Genomic DNA, 21,703 nt, shown 5'->3' on the forward strand with positions numbered 1-21,703 from the left:
TTACAGCACACCACCACGCAAGCAGCAGCGTTCAATCAGGCTGCGTGTACTCCCTCTGGCCATACGCGTTTCGAGCTCCCTTGAGCCCTTGATCACTGGCGGCATGAAGCGGGAAACAGGTGAGTAAGAACAAGCATTTTTTATTTTCAATGTGAAGCCCCGCCCATGTGGATGCGGCAAGGCATGCTGGTTAAGGTAGTTCCAAATTGCAGCCCATGACTTTTACGTTCTTTCACCAAGTGGATCCTGTTCCCACTTCAAATCAATGTCTTTCCTGTAAGGTAGGAGCGCTCTGCCAGTCCTTTTAAGCGCTACTGTGTCTCCAAGCGGATGAGGCCCCTGTGTCCTGCGTGCACTCTTCTTGCCGAGTACACACGGGTCCGCATTTCAGCGTCGAGGCCTTCTCGCGGCTGGGCCAGCCGCATAAACACAAAAATCCAAGGTTGCCCCTGAGAGAAGGCACTTCACACAGGGTTACAGCACACCACCACGCAAGCAGCAGCGTTCAATCAGGCTGCGTGTACTCCCTCTGGCCATACGCGTTTCGAGCTCCCTTGAGCCCTTGATCACTGGCGGCATGAAGCGGGAAACAGGTGAGTAAGAACAAGCATTTTTTATTTTCAATGTGAAGCCCCACCCATGTGGATGCGGCAAGGCATGCTGGTTAAGGTAGTTCCAAATTGCAGCCCATGACTTTTACGTTCTTTCACCAAGTGGATCCTGTTCCCACTTCAAATCAATGTCTTTCCTGTAAGGTAGGAGCGCTCTGCCAGTCCTTTTAAGCGCTACTGTGTCTCCAAGCGGATGAGGCCCCTGTGTCCTGCGTGCACTCTTCTTGCCGAGTACACACGGGTCCGCATTTCAGCGTCGAGGCCTTCTCGCGGCTGGGCCAGCCGCATAAACACAAAAATCCAAGGTTGCCCCTGAGAGAAGGCACTTCACACAGGGTTACAGCACACCACCACGCAAGCAGCAGCGTTCAATCAGGCTGCGTGTACTCCCTCTGGCCATACGCGTTTCGAGCTCCCTTGAGCCCTTGATCACTGGCGGCATGAAGCGGGAAACAGGTGAGTAAGAACAAGCATTTTTTATTTTCAATGTGAAGCCCCGCCCATGTGGATGCGGCAAGGCATGCTGGTTAAGGTAGTTCCAAATTGCAGCCCATGACTTTTACGTTCTTTCACCAAGTGGATCCTGTTCCCACTTCAAATCAATGTCTTTCCTGTAAGGTAGGAGCGCTCTGCCAGTCCTTTTAAGCGCTACTGTGTCTCCAAGCGGATGAGGCCCCTGTGTCCTGCGTGCACTCTTCTTGCCGAGTACACACGGGTCCGCATTTCAGCGTCGAGGCCTTCTCGCGGCTGGGCCAGCCGCATAAACACAAAAATCCAAGGTTGCCCCTGAGAGAAGGCACTTCACACAGGGTTACAGCACACCACCACGCAAGCAGCAGCGTTCAATCAGGCTGCGTGTACTCCCTCTGGCCATACGCGTTTCGAGCTCCCTTGAGCCCTTGATCACTGGCGGCATGAAGCGGGAAACAGGTGAGTAAGAACAAGCATTTTTTATTTTCAATGTGAAGCCCCGCCCATGTGGATGCGGCAAGGCATGCTGGTTAAGGTAGTTCCAAATTGCAGCCCATGACTTTTACGTTCTTTCACCAAGTGGATCCTGTTCCCACTTCAAATCAATGTCTTTCCTGTAAGGTAGGAGCGCTCTGCCAGTCCTTTTAAGCGCTACTGTGTCTCCAAGCGGATGAGGCCCCTGTGTCCTGCGTGCACTCTTCTTGCCGAGTACACACGGGTCCGCATTTCAGCGTCGAGGCCTTCTCGCGGCTGGGCCAGCCGCATAAACACAAAAATCCAAGGTTGCCCCTGAGAGAAGGCACTTCACACAGGGTTACAGCACACCACCACGCAAGCAGCAGCGTTCAATCAGGCTGCGTGTACTCCCTCTGGCCATACGCGTTTCGAGCTCCCTTGAGCCCTTGATCACTGGCGGCATGAAGCGGGAAACAGGTGAGTAAGAACAAGCATTTTTTATTTTCAATGTGAAGCCCCGCCCATGTGGATGCGGCAAGGCATGCTGGTTAAGGTAGTTCCAAATTGCAGCCCATGACTTTTACGTTCTTTCACCAAGTGGATCCTGTTCCCACTTCAAATCAATGTCTTTCCTGTAAGGTAGGAGCGCTCTGCCAGTCCTTTTAAGCGCTACTGTGTCTCCAAGCGGATGAGGCCCCTGTGTCCTGCGTGCACTCTTCTTGCCGAGTACACACGGGTCCGCATTTCAGCGTCGAGGCCTTCTCGCGGCTGGGCCAGCCGCATAAACACAAAAATCCAAGGTTGCCCCTGAGAGAAGGCACTTCACACAGGGTTACAGCACACCACCACGCAAGCAGCAGCGTTCAATCAGGCTGCGTGTACTCCCTCTGGCCATACGCGTTTCGAGCTCCCTTGAGCCCTTGATCACTGGCGGCATGAAGCGGGAAACAGGTGAGTAAGAACAAGCATTTTTTATTTTCAATGTGAAGCCCCGCCCATGTGGATGCGGCAAGGCATGCTGGTTAAGGTAGTTCCAAATTGCAGCCCATGACTTTTACGTTCTTTCACCAAGTGGATCCTGTTCCCACTTCAAATCAATGTCTTTCCTGTAAGTTAGGAGCGCTCTGCCAGTCCTTTTAAGCGCTACTGTGTCTCCAAGCGGATGAGGCCCCTGTGTCCTGCGTGCACTCTTCTTGCCGAGTACACACGGGTCCGCATTTCAGCGTCGAGGCCTTCTCGCGGCTGGGCCAGCCGCATAAACACAAAAATCCAAGGTTGCCCCTGAGAGAAGGCACTTCACACAGGGTTACAGCACACCACCACGCAAGCAGCAGCGTTCAATCAGGCTGCGTGTACTCCCTCTGGCCATACGCGTTTCGAGCTCCCTTGAGCCCTTGATCACTGGCGGCATGAAGCGGGAAACAGGTGAGTAAGAACAAGCATTTTTTATTTTCAATGTGAAGCCCCGCCCATGTGGATGCGGCAAGGCATGCTGGTTAAGGTAGTTCCAAATTGCAGCCCATGACTTTTACGTTCTTTCACCAAGTGGATCCTGTTCCCACTTCAAATCAATGTCTTTCCTGTAAGGTAGGAGCGCTCTGCCAGTCCTTTTAAGCGCTACTGTGTCTCCAAGCGGATGAGGCCCCTGTGTCCTGCGTGCACTCTTCTTGCCGAGTACACACGGGTCCGCATTTCAGCGTCGAGGCCTTCTCGCGGCTGGGCCAGCCGCATAAACACAAAAATCCAAGGTTGCCCCTGAGAGAAGGCACTTCACACAGGGTTACAGCACACCACCACGCAAGCAGCAGCGTTCAATCAGGCTGCGTGTACTCCCTCTGGCCATACGCGTTTCGAGCTCCCTTGAGCCCTTGATCACTGGCGGCATGAAGCGGGAAACAGGTGAGTAAGAACAAGCATTTTTTATTTTCAATGTGAAGCCCCGCCCATGTGGATGCGGCAAGGCATGCTGGTTAAGGTAGTTCCAAATTGCAGCCCATGACTTTTACGTTCTTTCACCAAGTGGATCCTGTTCCCACTTCAAATCAATGTCTTTCCTGTAAGGTAGGAGCGCTCTGCCAGTCCTTTTAAGCGCTACTGTGTCTCCAAGCGGATGAGGCCCCTGTGTCCTGCGTGCACTCTTCTTGCCGAGTACACACGGGTCCGCATTTCAGCGTCGAGGCCTTCTCGCGGCTGGGCCAGCCGCATAAACACAAAAATCCAAGGTTGCCCCTGAGAGAAGGCACTTCACACAGGGTTACAGCACCCCACCACGCAAGCAGCAGCGTTCAATCAGGCTGCGTGTACTCCCTCTGGCCATACGCGTTTCGAGCTCCCTTGAGCCCTTGATCACTGGCGGCATGAAGCGGGAAACAGGTGAGTAAGAACAAGCATTTTTTATTTTCAATGTGAAGCCCCGCCCATGTGGATGCGGCAAGGCATGCTGGTTAAGGTAGTTCCAAATTGCAGCCCATGACTTTTACGTTCTTTCACCAAGTGGATCCTGTTCCCACTTCAAATCAATGTCTTTCCTGTAAGGTAGGAGCGCTCTGCCAGTCCTTTTAAGCGCTACTGTGTCTCCAAGCGGATGAGGCCCCTGTGTCCTGCGTGCACTCTTCTTGCCGAGTACACACGGGTCCGAAACGCGTATGGCCAGAGGGAGTACACGCAGCCTGATTGAACGCTGCTGCTTGCGTGGTGGTGTGCTGTAACCCTGTGTGAAGTGCCTTCTCTCAGGGGCAACCTTGGATTTTTGTGTTTATGCGGCTGGCCCAGCCGCGAGAAGGCCTCGACGCTGAAATGCGGACCCGTGTGTACTCGGCAAGAAGAGTGCACGCAGGACACAGGGGCCTCATCCGCTTGGAGACACAGTAGCGCTTAAAAGGACTGGCAGAGCGCTCCTACCTTACAGGAAAGACATTGATTTGAAGTGGGAACAGGATCCACTTGGTGAAAGAACGTAAAAGTCATGGGCTGCAATTTGGAACTACCTTAACCAGCATGCCTTGCCGCATCCACATGGGCGGGGCTTCACATTGAAAATAAAAAATGCTTGTTCTTACTCACCTGTTTCCCGCTTCATGCCGCCAGTGATCAAGGGCTCAAGGGAGCTCGAAACGCGTATGGCCAGAGGGAGTACACGCAGCCTGATTGAACGCTGCTGCTTGCGTGGTGGTGTGCTGTAACCCTGTGTGAAGTGCCTTCTCTCAGGGGCAACCTTGGATTTTTGTGTTTATGCGGCTGGCCCAGCCGCGAGAAGGCCTCGACGCTGAAATGCGGACCCGTGTGTACTCGGCAAGAAGAGTGCACGCAGGACACAGGGGCCTCATCCGCTTGGAGACACAGTAACGCTTAAAAGGACTGGCAGAGCGCTCCTACCTTACAGGAAATACATTGATTTGAAGTGGGAACAGGATCCACTTGGTGAAAGAACGTAAAAGTCATGGGCTGCAATTTGGAACTACCTTAACCAGCATGCCTTGCCGCATCCACATGGGCGGGGCTTCACATTGAAAATAAAAAATGCTTGTTCTTACTCACCTGTTTCCCGCTTCATGCCGCCAGTGATCAAGGGCTCAAGGGAGCTTGAAACGCGTATGGCCAGAGGGAGTACACGCAGCCTGATTGAACGCTGCTGCTTGCGTGGTGGTGTGCTGTAACCCTGTGTGAAGTGCCTTCTCTCAGGGGCAACCTTGGATTTTTATATATATATATATATATATATGAGGCATACAACGTCCAAACTGCATTCCTGCACAGACGAGACGAACCCTTGAATGGTGCAAAATTTTCTTTATTGAAGCCCAAACACCAAGTCGACCATAATGTGTTTCAGCCCGCGAAGGGCCTTGATCACATGGCAAACGCTAAGAAGGTAAGGTGACCTTTTTAAAGTGCAAGCGTGCTGATTGCGAAACATAGACATGGAGGACAGACTTTTGTCTCTCTAATTGCGGGCAGGAAAGACATCCACATTAAAACTGCAGCAATGAGCGTAATTATACATGTGAAATACAATAATTTGGTGAAGTTAAAAAATACATGATTATAAAACAGTGCAAAATGTCAGAACATGTAAAAAGCAATTATTGCTTAAATTCATAACCTCTAAAATAGTATTTTAAAAAAGTATTTAAAAAATCCTATACACATGTTCAGTCCAATTCCAACTGTAAAATAATTGATCATACAAAGAAAACTTCACTAGAACATTTGGAAGAAACCGGGGACCAATTTCTAAATAAAAAAGGAACCCATTCTTGTCTTTCTACCAAAACACATTTGTAATGTCCTACACGTCCATAATGCTGCAATTAGTGGGATAATATATATATATATCAGGTGGATTGTTGCGAAAAATTTTGAATTTCCAACTCCGGATTGAAGCGTCCTTGTTATAAAATTAATACAGGGCTTGGATCCGGCCTCTCTGTTTTGCACCCGCTGTTGTGGGCGCCGACGATCAGGGTCACATTGTGGAATATATATATGTGGGTGAGCTAGCAGCCAGGGTTCGTCAAGACAGATGTCCGGAAGGCGCGATCCAAGGAGAAACGATCAGAGAATCGAATTGCATTATGGGCAATGGAGTTTTTAAAAGATAAGGAAGCCTCTGCAAGTTTCATTTTCAAGACAATTACAACTGAAAATAACAGAGAAGGAACAGGCACTAAGTAGTAGCAACTAGCATCAACGATCAATCAGAAGGGCAACACTCTAGAAAAACTACAAAGAAAAGTGCTAAGCATGTGGTGGGAGGGGACATCGCTCCAAAACTACCTGGACGTAGACACACTTAACAATCCAAAGCAAGAAGTATTAAAGGCATGGATGGACAACACCACCTCTTGTTTAAAAACAATGCTACACATCCTAATAAAAACGCATGGGATGAACTCAAAGATCTGCTGGAACACATACAGAATTTACTTGATGATATGGCAAAGGAGTAAACTAAAAATCAAAAGGGGGGAGTGAATAGGTAGTGCTGGAAAGCACTCAGGTGGGCGCACCCTCCTCCAGTCAATGGTATAAATAAACAACAAGGTCCACCTCTAAGAGGTTTCCTGTGAGCCAAGTTATTGTAGGCATACACAGTATTTGTTAAGCCGCGGATGAGAGAGGACGCGAGGACTGCTCGAGTATTAATAGAAGTTCCATGTACCCCTCCTAATTATTCTAGCCCACGCTTCAGAAATACTGATAGGGCTGTAATTATCAATTGAATCGCATACCGCAGTGGTCACTTGTCTATACACATAGCACACATTGATGGCAACTTTAGTGAGTGATAGAGGCATCTGACCCCGTCCTGACGAAGAGGCATTCAGCCTCGAAACATGTTGACATCAGCAGGAGAACTAGCCCATTGTTAAGCTAAAGTTTCTCCGCTACACAGTTTTTAATGATACCAGCCTATGACTAATAAAGAATTTTTGCTTTCATAAGGCCAGGTATTCTTTTTAATCTCACTTTTCCATATCACTCCCGGCCTTACTCACACTCAATCAATACACCTCACATAGCACTTACAATATCTAAGTGCTCCAGCGTAGTCGCTAGTCGTAGCACTAAGACCCTGATGATGAAGCATGACACCAAGGGCCCTTTTGGTGTGTGAGGGGTATTTTGGCCGATATGTCAAAGGACCCTGATCAAAATGAGGTTAAGAAAACATTAACAGCAGTAAACGACAGAATCCTAATCTTTGAGAAAGAAATCATTGAGAGAAAGCAAAGAAAGTTTGAAAGAGATGAGAGCGACTACAGGTCTGGAAGAATTTTAACCTTCGCCAGGGAATTTGACAAACTATGTGCTAACCTCACCAAAGATCGAGCGCTGGGTGCTGCAGATAGAGGGAGATAGGAGTCCGGGTAGAGTCTGAGCTCTGACATTGGATCGATTGATAGCAGTAATTCAAATCCATCTAAAATTGTTTCTTTTTCAGAGGAACTGCGCCTCATGCAGAAAATAAACGAACAGTCAATAAGAGGGAGAACGAGGGGCAGAGGAAGAGGAGGAAAAACAAAAGCAAATGACGACAAGACTGGCATAGGAAAGAACAACAGCACTGGTGTGGGAACAAGGGGCCTGAATCAGAAGGGGAAATAATGGATGGACAAGAACTCAGGGTAATACATTTATCTAAAAGAGATATAACCCAAATTGTGGAAGATGTCCTTAAACTAGGCCTAACTTTGTGTCCAGACATGCCCCTTGATTACACACAGACACGTATTGACATGTATCTGTTTGTACTTAAGTTGAAATTGTTCAAAATCCACAACCTTAGGAAAAAGGGACAGAGCTTGTCACAAGAGAACATACCCACTACATCCCTGTGGATTGAGGATATAAACATCCTTAAAACACTTGAAGATTTAGGAGAGACACACGGGGTCCATCTTACACCAATGGCAGATCTTTCTGATCTTAGTAATATCACTAAAGTAGCATATTTTGGAATTGACCCAGCAAGACCTGTGGCAACTTCCTTTAGAGCCAAATCAAAATATATGCCCCAGATCCCTAGACATAACAAGGATATCTTTCATGAGGCTGTTAATCAGGACATCCTACACCTCCTTAAGAGACCAGTCACTAGATCGAACATAACTAGAGAACAAAGGAAAGCCATAGTAGCTCTACAGAATGATGAGAGTATTATCATCAAACCGTCTGCCAAAGGCGGGAACACTGTCCTGTGGGATAAGAGCAATTACATACAATAGGCCATAAAAGCACAATAACACAACATGTTATGTCAGAGTTGATAAATCCTACCTAGTTAAACTGCAGGCTAGATTTACTGATCTTTTGAAGGGGTGGACGGATAACAATATACTGAATTGGGACGAGCAGCAATTTTTGAAAAATTGCACACCCACAGTACCTACCTTCTATTTACTCCCGAAGGTGCAAAAAAATCCCCTCGATCCACCAGGTCGCCCAATAGTGTCATCGAAAAACAGTCTAATTGAGAATGTATCAATATATGTAGAAAACTTTCTGGCAGGTTATGTCAAGGATTTAACATCATACGTAAGAGATACAAAGGATTTTTTACAAAAATCTAAAATATACACTGGGGCAAGGATTACTGGCTGGCATGTTTAGACGCGGAAAGCCTCTATACAAACATCAGACACAGAGATGGCCTTAAAGCATGTGAACACTTTCTTAAAACCAGACATATCCATCTACTGGCACACACACAAATGTTACTTCAAATGATAGAGATCTGTTTGTTGGTGAATGTGTTCAATGGGACATTGTATGAACAGATACAGGGAACTTCGATGGGCACCTTCTTCTCCCCTAGCTATGCCAACTTGTTGGTAGGCTGGTGGGAGAAGCAGGTGCTTTGAAGTGAGTCCCTCGAGTATTGGACCAACAAAGTGAACATCTGGCTCAGATACATAGATGATGTCTTTTTTTGTGTGGGAGGGTAGGGAGGATGAACTCCTAGAATTTGTTAATGTATTAAATAAAAATACTGTCAATCTCAAATTCAGCATGCAACACAGTCAGCATAGAGTGGACTTCCTTGATATTAGGCTTACTATCAAGGAAAATAAATTAGAGACAGATCTTGTTAGAAAAACCACAGCAGGGAATGCGATACTCCATTCTGCCAGTTGCCATCCACCTAATTTTAGGTGGAGCATACCATTTAGCGAGTCCTTGAGGGCTAAGAGAAATTGTAGGTCAGAGAACAGCTATCTGAAAAACAAGAGAGAAATTATCAGATATGGGGGTATCTTCTCAAAATGCTCAAGATGGGTGAGAAAAAGGAAGATGCCATCATCTTGTAGAGTATAGAGCCTCACTTCTCATGATGCCATCATGAGAAGTGAGGCTCTATACAAAGCAACCAAAAATGAAAGAGACAGAAAAAGAATCCTCCATAAGACTGATCACGACATATAACCTTCAATATGTGCAGTTTAGCCAAATAATCAAGAATAGATGGGACATTTCGACACAGGACCAGATACTGAGAAAAGAAACTGGGTCCACATCCATCCATAACTTACAGAAAGGGCCCCTCGATTTAAAATACGGTAGTCAGAAGCCATATGGAACATCGCACACCCACCTGGCTAGAGAGAACTGGGGGATTCCACAAATGTGGTAAGTGCAAGGCCTGTAGCAACAGTAATACCATGAGGGAAGTAAATGTAAATGTGGGTGTACTTGTAAAGCGCACTGCGACTCCATGGAGTATCCTGGCGCTGAAGACCGCTGGGGAACCCGTCCTGGTTTTCCCTGTGAGATGGTCCCTTTCTGGGAATATCCAAGGTGAAACCAGGCATCCCCAGCATCTGTGGGAGGCCGTTGTAGAGATGAGGCAAGCTTAATGCCCAGAGATGCCAAGTGTGTTCCCTGGTTAGAGTAGGCACCGAGGCGAGAATTATCGAGTCCGTTTTGACTCTGGTCCACGACCCTGCCGCGTCGGGAATTGAACCCTGGTCCCGGGCCGTTCTGTGCTTACGGGTTTGCCGCCTCTAACCAGTGAGCCACACCACTCCACAAGTCCAATTGCAGAGAACCAATAGGTGGTGGGCCATAAGGAAAAACATAAGTTGTGGTACTGATTTTGTAGTCTGTGTGATCACTTGCCCTTGTGGTACATGGTACATTGGATCCCCCACCTTTCCGGTGAAGAAAAGGATTTAGAGCACAGGCGAGCTATCACTAACAGAGATCTCAGTTATAGCACAGCGAGACACTGTAGTCAGGCACATAGCTTGATTCTAGCGTTGACACCACAGCAGTTTGGCTGCTTAACTTTTAAATCTGTGTATTTTAGACATTTTATACTGCATTACACTGTTGTTTCTTTGTGTCCGACCCCCCCCATTTTTCTGACATCGGAGCCAGCATAGACACCCACAATACCCAGGACAGTCACACGATCCCTCCCTAGCATTTTGGGGTGATTCAGATACCTGTGGCCGATTCTAGGGCCATTCATTCATTGTGCTCGGCCGAAATTGACGGCGGCCATCTTTGATAGGGCTACATTTACTCGGCGCTCTAGCCTCAGGTATAGAAACGGTTTGTCATGATTCCGCGCAGCGGACGCGCCAGAATCGCGCTGGAGTCACGCAAGAGTCCAGCCCGTCTGCGCCCGTCCGCGCACGAACGGGTGCAGGGGCTGGGGCTCTTGGCTGCGGGCTCTCGTATACACGGGATGCATTATACCACCTACAGAGGGGAGCCCAGTTCCTGGATCCAACTACGCTAGCCTTACTACAAGAACTCTCTATTCGCCGTTCATGTAGCAGTAAGTCCACCTCCCATTCCCATACCCTGAATCTGGCTAGTTTAAACACCAGATCACTGCAATGCCATAGTCTTGAGATTTTCACCTTACTCCAAGCTGGAGAAATCGATGTTTTAACATTGACTGAGACCTGGCTCGGGGAAAACTCATTACCAGACATTATAGCAGCAGTTCCATCAGGTTATGACATACACTGGCATAATCGCGCAGGGAATGCCCGTGGGGGAGGAGTAGCTATACTCTTTAAGAAAAACCTAGCTGCAATTAAAATCTTGGCAGAAACAGTGGACCTGGCCGACATGCTGGCAGTGAAAGTTATGTTTGACAATTTGTGTTTAATCATCCTCACTGTCTATCGCCCGCCAAATTCCACCTCGGCCTTTAACGACTTATTTATGGCCAGCATATCGGATATATGCTCACGTTATAAGAACATAGTAGTCACGGGAGACTTCAATCTACACTGGGACAAGGAGAAAAAGGAGCCAGCAGCTAGCTCTTTGGAGACAACAATGTGTTCGCTTGGTTTCAGGCAACTGGTAGACTCCCCTACGTACATAAAGGGCCATATCCTTGACCTAGTCTGGGTGTTGGATCCCAAGATCACCTCAGTAAAAGTCTTCCCTTGTATCTGGTCAGACCATCACCTGATATATTGCGATGTCCCTATTGGCGCAAAACCCCCACAGCCCCCACCAAAAATTAAAAAGACTCGTCAATGGAAAAATGTTGATGCACAAACATTGACTCTGTCGCTTAGGGAATTCACTCGACCCATGGCGCCAGTCACCGACATAGACCAAGAATGTAGAGATCTAATGGATGATCTAACAAGGGCAATTGATCAGATTGCACCAGTGAAATCCAGAAAATGAATAGTGGTGGGAAGGGAGCCCCCTGGTTCACACCAGCTCTAAGAGAGCATAGGAAAACTTTGCGAAATGCTGAGAGAAACTGGAGGAGAAAAAAAGATCCAGAATCCTGTGAACAATACAGGCAGTTGCTTCGAGCCTATAAAAAACATATACAGGAATCTAAAGCGACATTCTACGAAAATCGCATTAACAAGGCAGATAACGTTCAGAAGGAAACTTTTAAAATCCTCACGGAACTAAGTAAAAGAACTCAACCTACAGAGACCACCCTCAATTGCGACACCTTTCAGAAATACTTCCTAGAAAAGGTTGAAGTTATTTTACAAGAAATAACAAGTACCAGAGTTGGCTCCACTGAACTACATCCTGCTAAAACTCCAGGTGGAATGTACTTGTCTAGTTTTCCCCCGATTGATTCACTGAGCCTAGACACCTTAATGAGGAAAACAAAGTCAGGCTCTCCAGCCGACCCATGTCCCCCTAGTGTGTTTCGCCTAGCCCGCCTCAGCCTAGAAGAACGCATTCTGTCCATGCTAAATAGGTCATTGAACACGGGACAGATGCCAGCTAGCTTTAAAGAGGCCCGAGTGAAGCCCCTAATCAAGAAAGCTGGGGCCGATCCCAAAGTATTAAAAAACTATCGGCCCATCTCCCAGCTTCCATTTCTATTCAAGGTGCTTGAGCAGCATGTTTTGAAGTCCCTGGCTGCATTCCTGGAGTCTAACCATCTGCTCCATGAGATGCAGGCAGGGTTCCGTGCCCACCATAGCACCGAGTTAGTCATGCTCTCGGTGCTGGACGACCTTAGAGGGTTGGCTGACCGAAAGAAACCAAGCGCCCTGATACTTTTAGACCTATCAGCGGCGTTTGATACCGTCAGCCATACCATACTCCTGGATAGGTTGGCCGGGTTTGGGTTTCGGGGCTCTGCCTACCTCTGGCTGGAATCCTTCCTGTCCGGGCGAACCCAGAGGATTCAGCTGGGAGAGGAGGTATCAGGAGCAGGAGACCTGACATGTGGGGTACCCCAAGCCTCCGCCTTGTCCACCTTATTGTTCAACTTATATCTGCAACCACTAATAAGCACCTTGGCTGAGATGGGCTGTCGGGTGTTCAACTATGCAGACGACACCCAGTTGTTGCTGAGCATAGATGACACCGTACGGGCCCAGTCACTGGCACAGGAGATTCTTAGGTACACAGTCAACTGGATGTCCAGGAATCTCCTGAAGATTAACCCCGAGAAAACAGAGGTGTTAATTGTGTCATCTACCTATTCCCCCTGGTGTGACCTCTACTGGCCCCAGGAATTAGGGCCCACCCCTAAGCCAGCAATCGTGGTCAAAAGTCTTGGCATTAGAATAGACGGCGCCCTCTCAATGACCAATCAAATCTCTGCGGTAGTAGGTACCTGTAACGGCATCATAAGACAACTGCGCAAACTTGTTCCACTTCTTTCCCAGTCCACGATCCGCACGATAGTTTCTGCCACCATACTGTCGAGGCTGGACTACGGAAATGCGCTCTACCTGGGCTTACCTAAAGCCTTAACAAACAGACTGCAGGTAGTCTTAAATGACGCGGCAAGATTAATCTTCAGACTTCCAAGGAGATCACATGCATCCCCGCTGTTGCTGAATCTTCACTGGCTACCAGTGACGCAAAGGTCGGCTTTTAAGAGCCTCTGCATAGCCCACAAGGCCATCTATGGGCAAGCCCCTTCCTATATCAAGGAAAGACTAGTCATATACAGGCCCGAAAGAAGCCTAAGGTACTCCGAGGCTCAGTTGCTTGTATATACATCAACAAAGGAAGAGTGTCCGTCAGTGTGGCGTAAAAATAGTGGAGATAGCACGTAAAAATATGAAGCCAGCTGTGGTTGTTCACGAAGTTGGCCCAGCTTTCAAGAAAAAATTCATTGTTTTTTCAGGAAACCCTCACTCACCCTAGTGGTGACATGCTTCATCATCGGGTCCACTAGGGAGATCGAGTACCTCCCCAGTGTGCTACGACGCCAGGAGACTGCGGAGCAGGTTTTGTGAGAGTGAAGAGTGAAAAAGGTGTGGTTAAAAATGTCAGAGGTTGTCCCAAAAAATCATTTATTCGCTGGTCAACTTGACATATACACTATAGACTGAATACACATATTCAAGGCCTTAATGACCAAATACCTTGGGCCAGCGTCCTCAAAAAGTGACAATAATAATGCCCCTTTCCCATATGAGGGCACCACCTATTGTTACTGTTCTAAACCTGTGAATTCACCTCCTTACTGTAGCCTTAACCATGTAAAATGATGCATCAGACTGGTGATACCATCGACCTTTTCACCTCCTTATCTGGTGATCTTTCGGAGCCCATGATCAGCCACATTGACATTATAAATGTATATATCATGATCGTCTGTCTGACGAAAACGGACTCAAGGCACTCAGTCCGATTACTGATTCCTTACAGGCTTGCGCGCCAAGCCTCGCTATGAATCAAACCTAATCTCTACCTTCGAGCGCGCATGCCCAATACGCGTGCATTCCAAGCCTCGTTTTGGATTGAATAGACGCGATCGCGTCATTCCCGGAAGCCCGGGGCTTGCTTTCCAAGCCTCATTTGGAACTAACGTCTCCCATTGGATGACGCCCCGCCGCCTCCCTCTCTTAGCGCCGGGCTTGCCCCTCGCTTGTGATCCTTGAGATCCGGCGGGGGACAGCTAGGTGCCGAGGTGCCGAGAGGGTGCTGAGCGTTGCGGGCATAAGACCAACCAACCCATCATTATAAGCTAAGTTTTGTGTGTGTGAGTCTCTGCCAGACTCTTTGAACTCTCCGTTTTTGTTTGTTTTACCCTGACAGGGTGTGCCATTGTCGCTCCCACCCCCCCCCCTGAATCTATGGGGCGTGGCTCACATTGAATACAAGTGAGGATTGTTTCATGTATATTTTCATTCAGCGTGCCTACTTTAAGTTTTCTAAATTCACGGCCAGCAGGGCTACGTCTTATCATTACGTGGCTCTGCATTTTACACTTCGGGGATCATTTCTCCGTATTTGTACTCTAGGTAATGTTATAATTACGGGCAGCCCCCTGGCTTCCCACACGGATGGACTTAGCACAGCAAGCCTCCATTTACATTACCTCACCAATTGTGCAACGCCTTGTGCCAGATCACTCGATACTGGTCTTAGTTGAGGCCCATCACCGTGGTTCTTGGGCACAACTTCCATTCTACAATGCATTCCATCACGGCCACGGCCTTTGATAGGTTTGTTAGCACGTACCACGCCGCACTACAAGTTGAATGGCAACAACACCAGATCAGTAATGACTGTCTGTTCTTTCTATGTTTTGTGTATTGTTTGTTTGTCTGTCTTTCACCTATTTGCAGACTTCTGGGCTCCTCGCAATAGAGGTAAATCCCCTAGCCTTTTTTGGTTTGTATTTCACGCACCAATTTTTACACATAGTACAACTTTTTAACTTTCACTGCCTACGGCAGGGTAGGCCTTAGCGCGCCTATACCTGTTGAGGCCACACCCGCTTACTGGTCCTGACGAAAGCCCTGTAAATTCACACACTTAAAGGGCAGAAACATGTTGACCTTCCCCTAACAGGGAAACACCAGTATTTCTTTTGGATAGTTTCCCTGCACATAGTTCTTAATTTTAATATGTCAAGTTGACCAGCGAATAAATGATTTTTTGGGACAACCTCTGACATTTTTAACCACACCTTTTTCACTCTTCACTCTCACAAAACCTGCTCCGCAGTCTCCTGGCGTCGTAGCACACTGGGGAGGTACTCGATCTCCCTAGTGGACCCGATGATGAAGCATGTCACCACTAGGGTGAGTGAGGGTTTCCTGAAAAAACAATGAATTTTTTCTTGAAAGCTGGGCCAACTTCGTGAACAACCACAGCTGGCTTCATATTTTTACGTGCTATCTCCACTATTTTTACGCCACACTGACGGACACTCTTCCTTTGTTGATGTATCTACTGATTGGGGACTGAGAGTGCCCTTGAACCCTGTCTCTCCCTATGTTGACTGTCAGTTGCTTGTATGTCCTCGGTTCAGGCTAGCAACAAAAGGAGGGAGATCCTTTTCGGTCCTACTGCCCAAAATGTGGAATGAGCTGCCGGAAGCTCTTCGCAAGGAAGGAAACCTGTTTCGCTTTAGGAAAGCCCTAAAGACAACCCTATTTAGAACAGCGTTGAGCTCAGTATAGACCTAGCTCGCCTCCTGTTGCTGCCCGAGCTGTGATGTCATTGCGGTCAAAAGCGCCCTGAGACCTGTCGGTGACTTGGCGCTATATAAACCGACATAAACATAAACATAAACATAAATATAACAGTGATTGGACCACTGCCAAATATTTTGCACTGGACACCATCCCCAAGAATCCGAGAGGTGGGAATCGGATCCAAGCTCTACGTAGGTCTGAATCTAGGTTTATCCTACAAGCTGGTAATGTTTTTTCCTTTTGGAATGAACAATGATGAAGAGATGTCTGTACATCTATAATTAGTAGCTTCCCTAAAGTCCGATTAAGAACTGGAGTTTGTAATATAAATGCTTGAATTGTGTATGCTGTATTTGTACCACTTAACCCATCCCCTGATTATATTTTTCTTTTTGTATCCGTTCACCTATGTGTCATGAAATGTGCAGAGTTTATGATTCACCAGAGGTGGCACAATGAGTATTTGTAAAATGTTTTTCTCTTCATGTCTCTTCATGTCAACTATTGAGGAGCTTGTTAGTGAATACCAAGACAGGTTTTAGAGAACATAAAAAGAGAGGATTGAATTTAGATGCCTGATAACATGTTGTATGCCATCATTACATAGTTAATGTATCTTTGTTTCTGTGTTCTTTTGCACATTATCCACATGAAGAAACCCTCAGCGGACCCCACCGACCTCAAAAACTACAGACCCATCTCCCTGCTCCCTTTCCCAGCAAAAGTCATCGAGAAAGCCATCAACAGCCAACTCGCCACATTCATTGAAGAACCCAACATCCTCGACTCCTCCCAATCCGGCTTCAGAAAAAACCACAGTACGGAAACCGCCCTCCTCGCCGCAACAGACGACATCCGCACCCTACTGGACAAAGGAGAAACAGTAGCCCTCATCCTCCTAGACCTATCAGCGGCGTTCGACACAGTCTCCCACCGCACCCTAATACGCAGACTCTACGCCGCAGGAATCCAGGACAAGGCCCTCGACTGGATCTGCTCCTTCCTCTCCGACAGGACGCAACAGGTCAGACTCCCCCTTTTCCTCTCAGACCCCACACCTACCACCTGCGGAGTGCCCCAGGGCTCCTCCCTGAGCCCGACGCTCTTGACCGTCTACATGGCTCCACTTGCCCCCATCGTCAGAAACTACGGACTCAACATCGTGTCATACGCAGACGACACCCAGCTCATCCTCTCCCTATCCAACGAGCCCAACACCGCCAGACGCAACTTTCAAGAAGGCATGGAAGCCGTCGCCAAATGGATGAAAAACAGCTGCCTACAACTAAACACCAACATAACAGAAGTACTCATCATGGGCCCAAACCCCGACGCCTGGAGCGACACCTGGTGGCCCACCGCCCTCGGAAACCCGCCAACCCCCACAGACCACGCACGTAACCTGGAAATCATCCTGGACTCCGAGCTCAAAATGGACCACCAGATCAACTCTGTCTCATCTTCCTGCTTCCACACCCTCCGCCTCCTTCGTAAGACCTTCAAATGGATCCCCCTCGAACACCGAAAGACAGTCACTCACGCCCTGGTCACCAGCAGACTAGACTACGGCAACGCACTCTACGCCGGAATAAACAAAAACCTCATTCGCAAGCTACAGAACATCCAAGACTGGTCCTCAACCTGCCAAAACACTGCCACATCTCCCAGCACCTGCGCACACTCCACTGGCTCCCCGTCGAGGCGAGAATCACCTTTAAGATGCTCACCCACGCACACAAGGCCCTCCACAGCACCGGACCAGCATACCTGAACAGCCGGCTCAAATTCCACGCAACCCAAAGGATCCTACGATCAGCCCAGCTCTCCTACACCGAGGTCCCCCGCACCAGAAAGACCAGATCGGGAGGCCGCTCCTTCTCCTTCCTCGCGGCCAAAGCATGGAACGCCCTTCCGCTCCACCACAGACAGACAACATTGCTCCACATCTTCGCAAGAAACCTCAAAACCTGGCTCTTCGACAGACCCCCTCCTTGATGGAATGGAACCTGCACCTCCCCCCACCCCTAGCGCCTTGAGACCCTTACGGGTGAGTAGTTGCGCTTTAACAAACTCCTGATTGATTGATTGATTGATTTTTCTTTATGTTACATGTCGTGTGTGATGCAACCAGTATAAAATAACTGAACTCTGAACCATGGTCATGCGATCAAGAGCTGTTGAGCTCGAAACGAGTTGTTTGTGCCCGGAATAAAATCAAATTATTCAAACTTGGATCAGTGTGGCTCGTGCTTACAGGATTCAGTAAGCTTGGTGGATATATATATATATATATATATATATACATATATATATATATATATATATATATAAATTCAAACCTCTTCTCCGTCAAGAAGACTGCAAGGGACACGACGGGCTTTTAGCAGGTAATTTATTCAGGATCTTAGGCAGTGTTTGGTTGGATATTTTGCGTGTCGTCCAGAGACACGGTTGGGAGCCCACGCTTCACAAGTCAGCTGCCTCTCTTCTGGTCACCTGCGTTTGCAGTTTCTCGTTTCCGCCAAGGGATTGGCATGAGGCAGCTCACCCGCAGCTAGCAGGCAAGCAAGGAACGCTGGAAATACAGTCGGTGACTTCACCGATGGTGCCGGTAAACTTTTACCTGCACACGATCCTGCAAACCTATGGACTGTTGGTTGAAGCGAATGCGGGGACTGGAGGTGTTCTCAATGCAATTATTGACTGTCTTGATCATCGCCCATACTCTGCATACGCCAGGTATTACAAGGATTTGACTTTGTTTTTCCCCCCGCAATACCGCCCAGAGTGAAGGCATTCTGGGAATTGCAGTTCCACTGCATTTGCCAATCATGTGGTAGGGGGAGGCGTGCACTCGCTAATTAAGGGTGCGGCAGAGAACACCTGGGGGAATGAACTCGCAGTTGGGCAGAGGCGTCTGACGAAGGCTCACGCCGAAATGCATAACGCCATGTCTGCCTGCAAATAAAGAACTCCTCTACTTACCCCCGCTTGTGGCTCCTTCCTTCATCAACGGTGGAGGTGTTTGGTTGGATATTTTGCGTGTCGTCCAGAGACACGGTTGGGAGCCCACGCTTCACAAGTCAGCTGCCTCTCTTCTGGTCACCTGCGTTTGCAGTTTCTCGTTTCCGCCAAGGGATTGGCATGAGGCAGCTCACCCGCAGCTAGCAGGCAAGCAAGGAACGCTGGAAATACAGTCGGTGACTTCACCGATGGTGCCGGTAAACTTTTACCTGCACACGATCCTGCAAACCTATGGACTGTTGGTTGAAGCGAATGCGGGGACTGGAGGTGTTCTCAATGCAATTATTGACTGTCTTGATCATCGCCCATACTCTGCATACGCCAGGTATTACAAGGATTTGACTTTGTTTTTCCCCCCGCAATACCGCCCAGAGTGAAGGCATTCTGGGAATTGCAGTTCCACTGCATTTGCCAATCATGTGGTAGGGGGAGGCGTGCACTCGCTAATTAAGGGTGCGGCAGAGAACACCTGGGGGAATGAACTCGCAGTTGGGCAGAGGCGTCTGACGAAGGCTCACGCCGAAATGCATAACGCCATGTCTGCCTGCAAATAAAGAACTCCTCTACTTACCCCCGCTTGTGGCTCCTTCCTTCATCAACGGTGGAGGTGTTTGGTTGGATATTTTGCGTGTCGTCCAGAGACACGGTTGGGAGCCCACGCTTCACAAGTCAGCTGCCTCTCTTCTGGTCACCTGCGTTTGCAGTTTCTCGTTTCCGCCAAGGGATTGGCATGAGGCAGCTCACCCGCAGCTAGCAGGCAAGCAAGGAACGCTGGAAATACAGTCGGTGACTTCACCGATGGTGCCGGTAAACTTTTACCTGCACACGATCCTGCAAACCTATGGACTGTTGGTTGAAGCGAATGCGGGGACTGGAGGTGTTCTCAATGCAATTATTGACTGTCTTGATCATCGCCCATACTCTGCATACGCCAGGTATTACAAGGATTTGACTTTGTTTTTCCCCCCGCAATACCGCCCAGAGTGAAGGCATTCTGGGAATTGCAGTTCCACTGCATTTGCCAATCATGTGGTAGGGGGAGGCGTGCACTCGCTAATTAAGGGTGCGGCAGAGAACACCTGGGGGAATGAACTCGCAGTTGGGCAGAGGCGTCTGACGAAGGCTCACGCCGAAATGCATAACGCCATGTCTGCCTGCAAATAAAGAACTCCTCTACTTACCCCCGCTTGTGGCTCCTTCCTTCATCAACGGTGGAGGTGTTTGGTTGGATATATATATATATATATATATATATATATATATATATATATAAATTCAAACCTCTTCTCCGTCAAGAAGACTGCAAGGGACACGACGGGCTTTTAGCAGGTAATTTATTCAGGATCTTAGGCATAACTAGTTTCGGCGTGTGCCTTTGTTGAACGCCATAGTCCTTACACCATGTAAACCCCCTCAAGTCAATTTCCTTTTAAGCTCCTCCTTCCTAGTGGTGGAGGGCTCACCTGGCGCGGATTGTTCATGCTCGCATCTGTATTGGGGACTCCTAGTCCCAGAGTGCAGCGGGCTGGCAATCTACATCAGGATGACGGGGTTCCATTCATTTCTTAAACCTTGTGGCACCTCAAGTCCCGTTACTCTCAGCCAACTGCCCCCGAGTTTTCACGGCTGTAGGCAAGCACTCAGCAACAGCGTCATTCCGTGCTGTTCGCGCCCGATATTTACAGCCGCTTGCTGTTCCTCTGAGGCTTCTGTGGCGGGCCGTTCAAACTTCCGACTCCTCTGCAACAATTCACTCAATCCAACTGTTGTTCGGGCCACTTGATGAGAGGGTCTCTTGTACGCGTTGCTGGATCCGCGTTATATGTAAATTCAAACCTCTTCTCCGTCAAGAAGACTGCAAGGCACACAACGGGCTTTTAGCAGGTAATTTATTCAGGATCTTAGGCATAACTAGTTTCGGCGTGTGCCTTTGTTGAACGCCATAGTCCTTACACCATGTAAACCCCCTCAAGTCAATTTCCTTTTAAGCTCCTCCTTCCCAGTGGTGGAGGGCTCACCTGACGCGGATTGTTCATGCTCGCATCTGTATTGGGGACTCCTAGTCCCAGAGTGCAGCGGGATGACGGGTCCCATTCATTACTTAAACCTTGTGGCACCTCAAGTCCCGTTACTCTCAGCCAACTGCCCCCGAGTTTTCACGGCTGTAGGCAAGCACTCAGCAACAGCGTCATTCCATGCTGTTCGCGCCCGATATTTACAGCCGCTTGCTGTTCCTCTGAGGCTTCTGTGGCGGGCCGTTCAAACTTACGACTCCTCGGCAACAATTCACTCAATCCAACTGTTGTTCGGGCCACTTGATGAGAGGGTCTCTTGTACGCGTAGCTGGATCCGCGTTATATGTAAATTCAAACCTCTTCTCCGTCAAGAAGACTGCAAGGGACACGACGGGCTTTTAGCAGGTAATTTATTCTGGATCTTAGGCATAACTAGTTTCGGCGTGTGCCTTTGTCGAACGCCATAGTCCTTACACCATGTAAACCCCCTCAAGTCAATTTCCTTTTAAGCTCCTCCTTCCCTGTGGTGGAGGGCTCACCTGATGCAGATTGTTCATGCTTGCATCTGTATTGGGGACTCCTAGTCCCAGAGTGCAGCGGGCTGGCAATCTACATCAGGATGACGGGGTTCCATTCATTTCTTAAACCTTGTGGCACCTCAAGTCCCTTTACTCTCAGCCAACTGCCCCCGAGTTTTCACGGCTGTAGGCAAGCACTCAGCAACAGCGTC

This window comes from Lissotriton vulgaris, chromosome 3_1 (genome assembly GCF_964263255.1).
Source record: "Lissotriton vulgaris chromosome 3_1, aLisVul1.2, whole genome shotgun sequence".
Classification (NCBI taxonomy): domain Eukaryota; kingdom Metazoa; phylum Chordata; class Amphibia; order Caudata; family Salamandridae; genus Lissotriton; species Lissotriton vulgaris.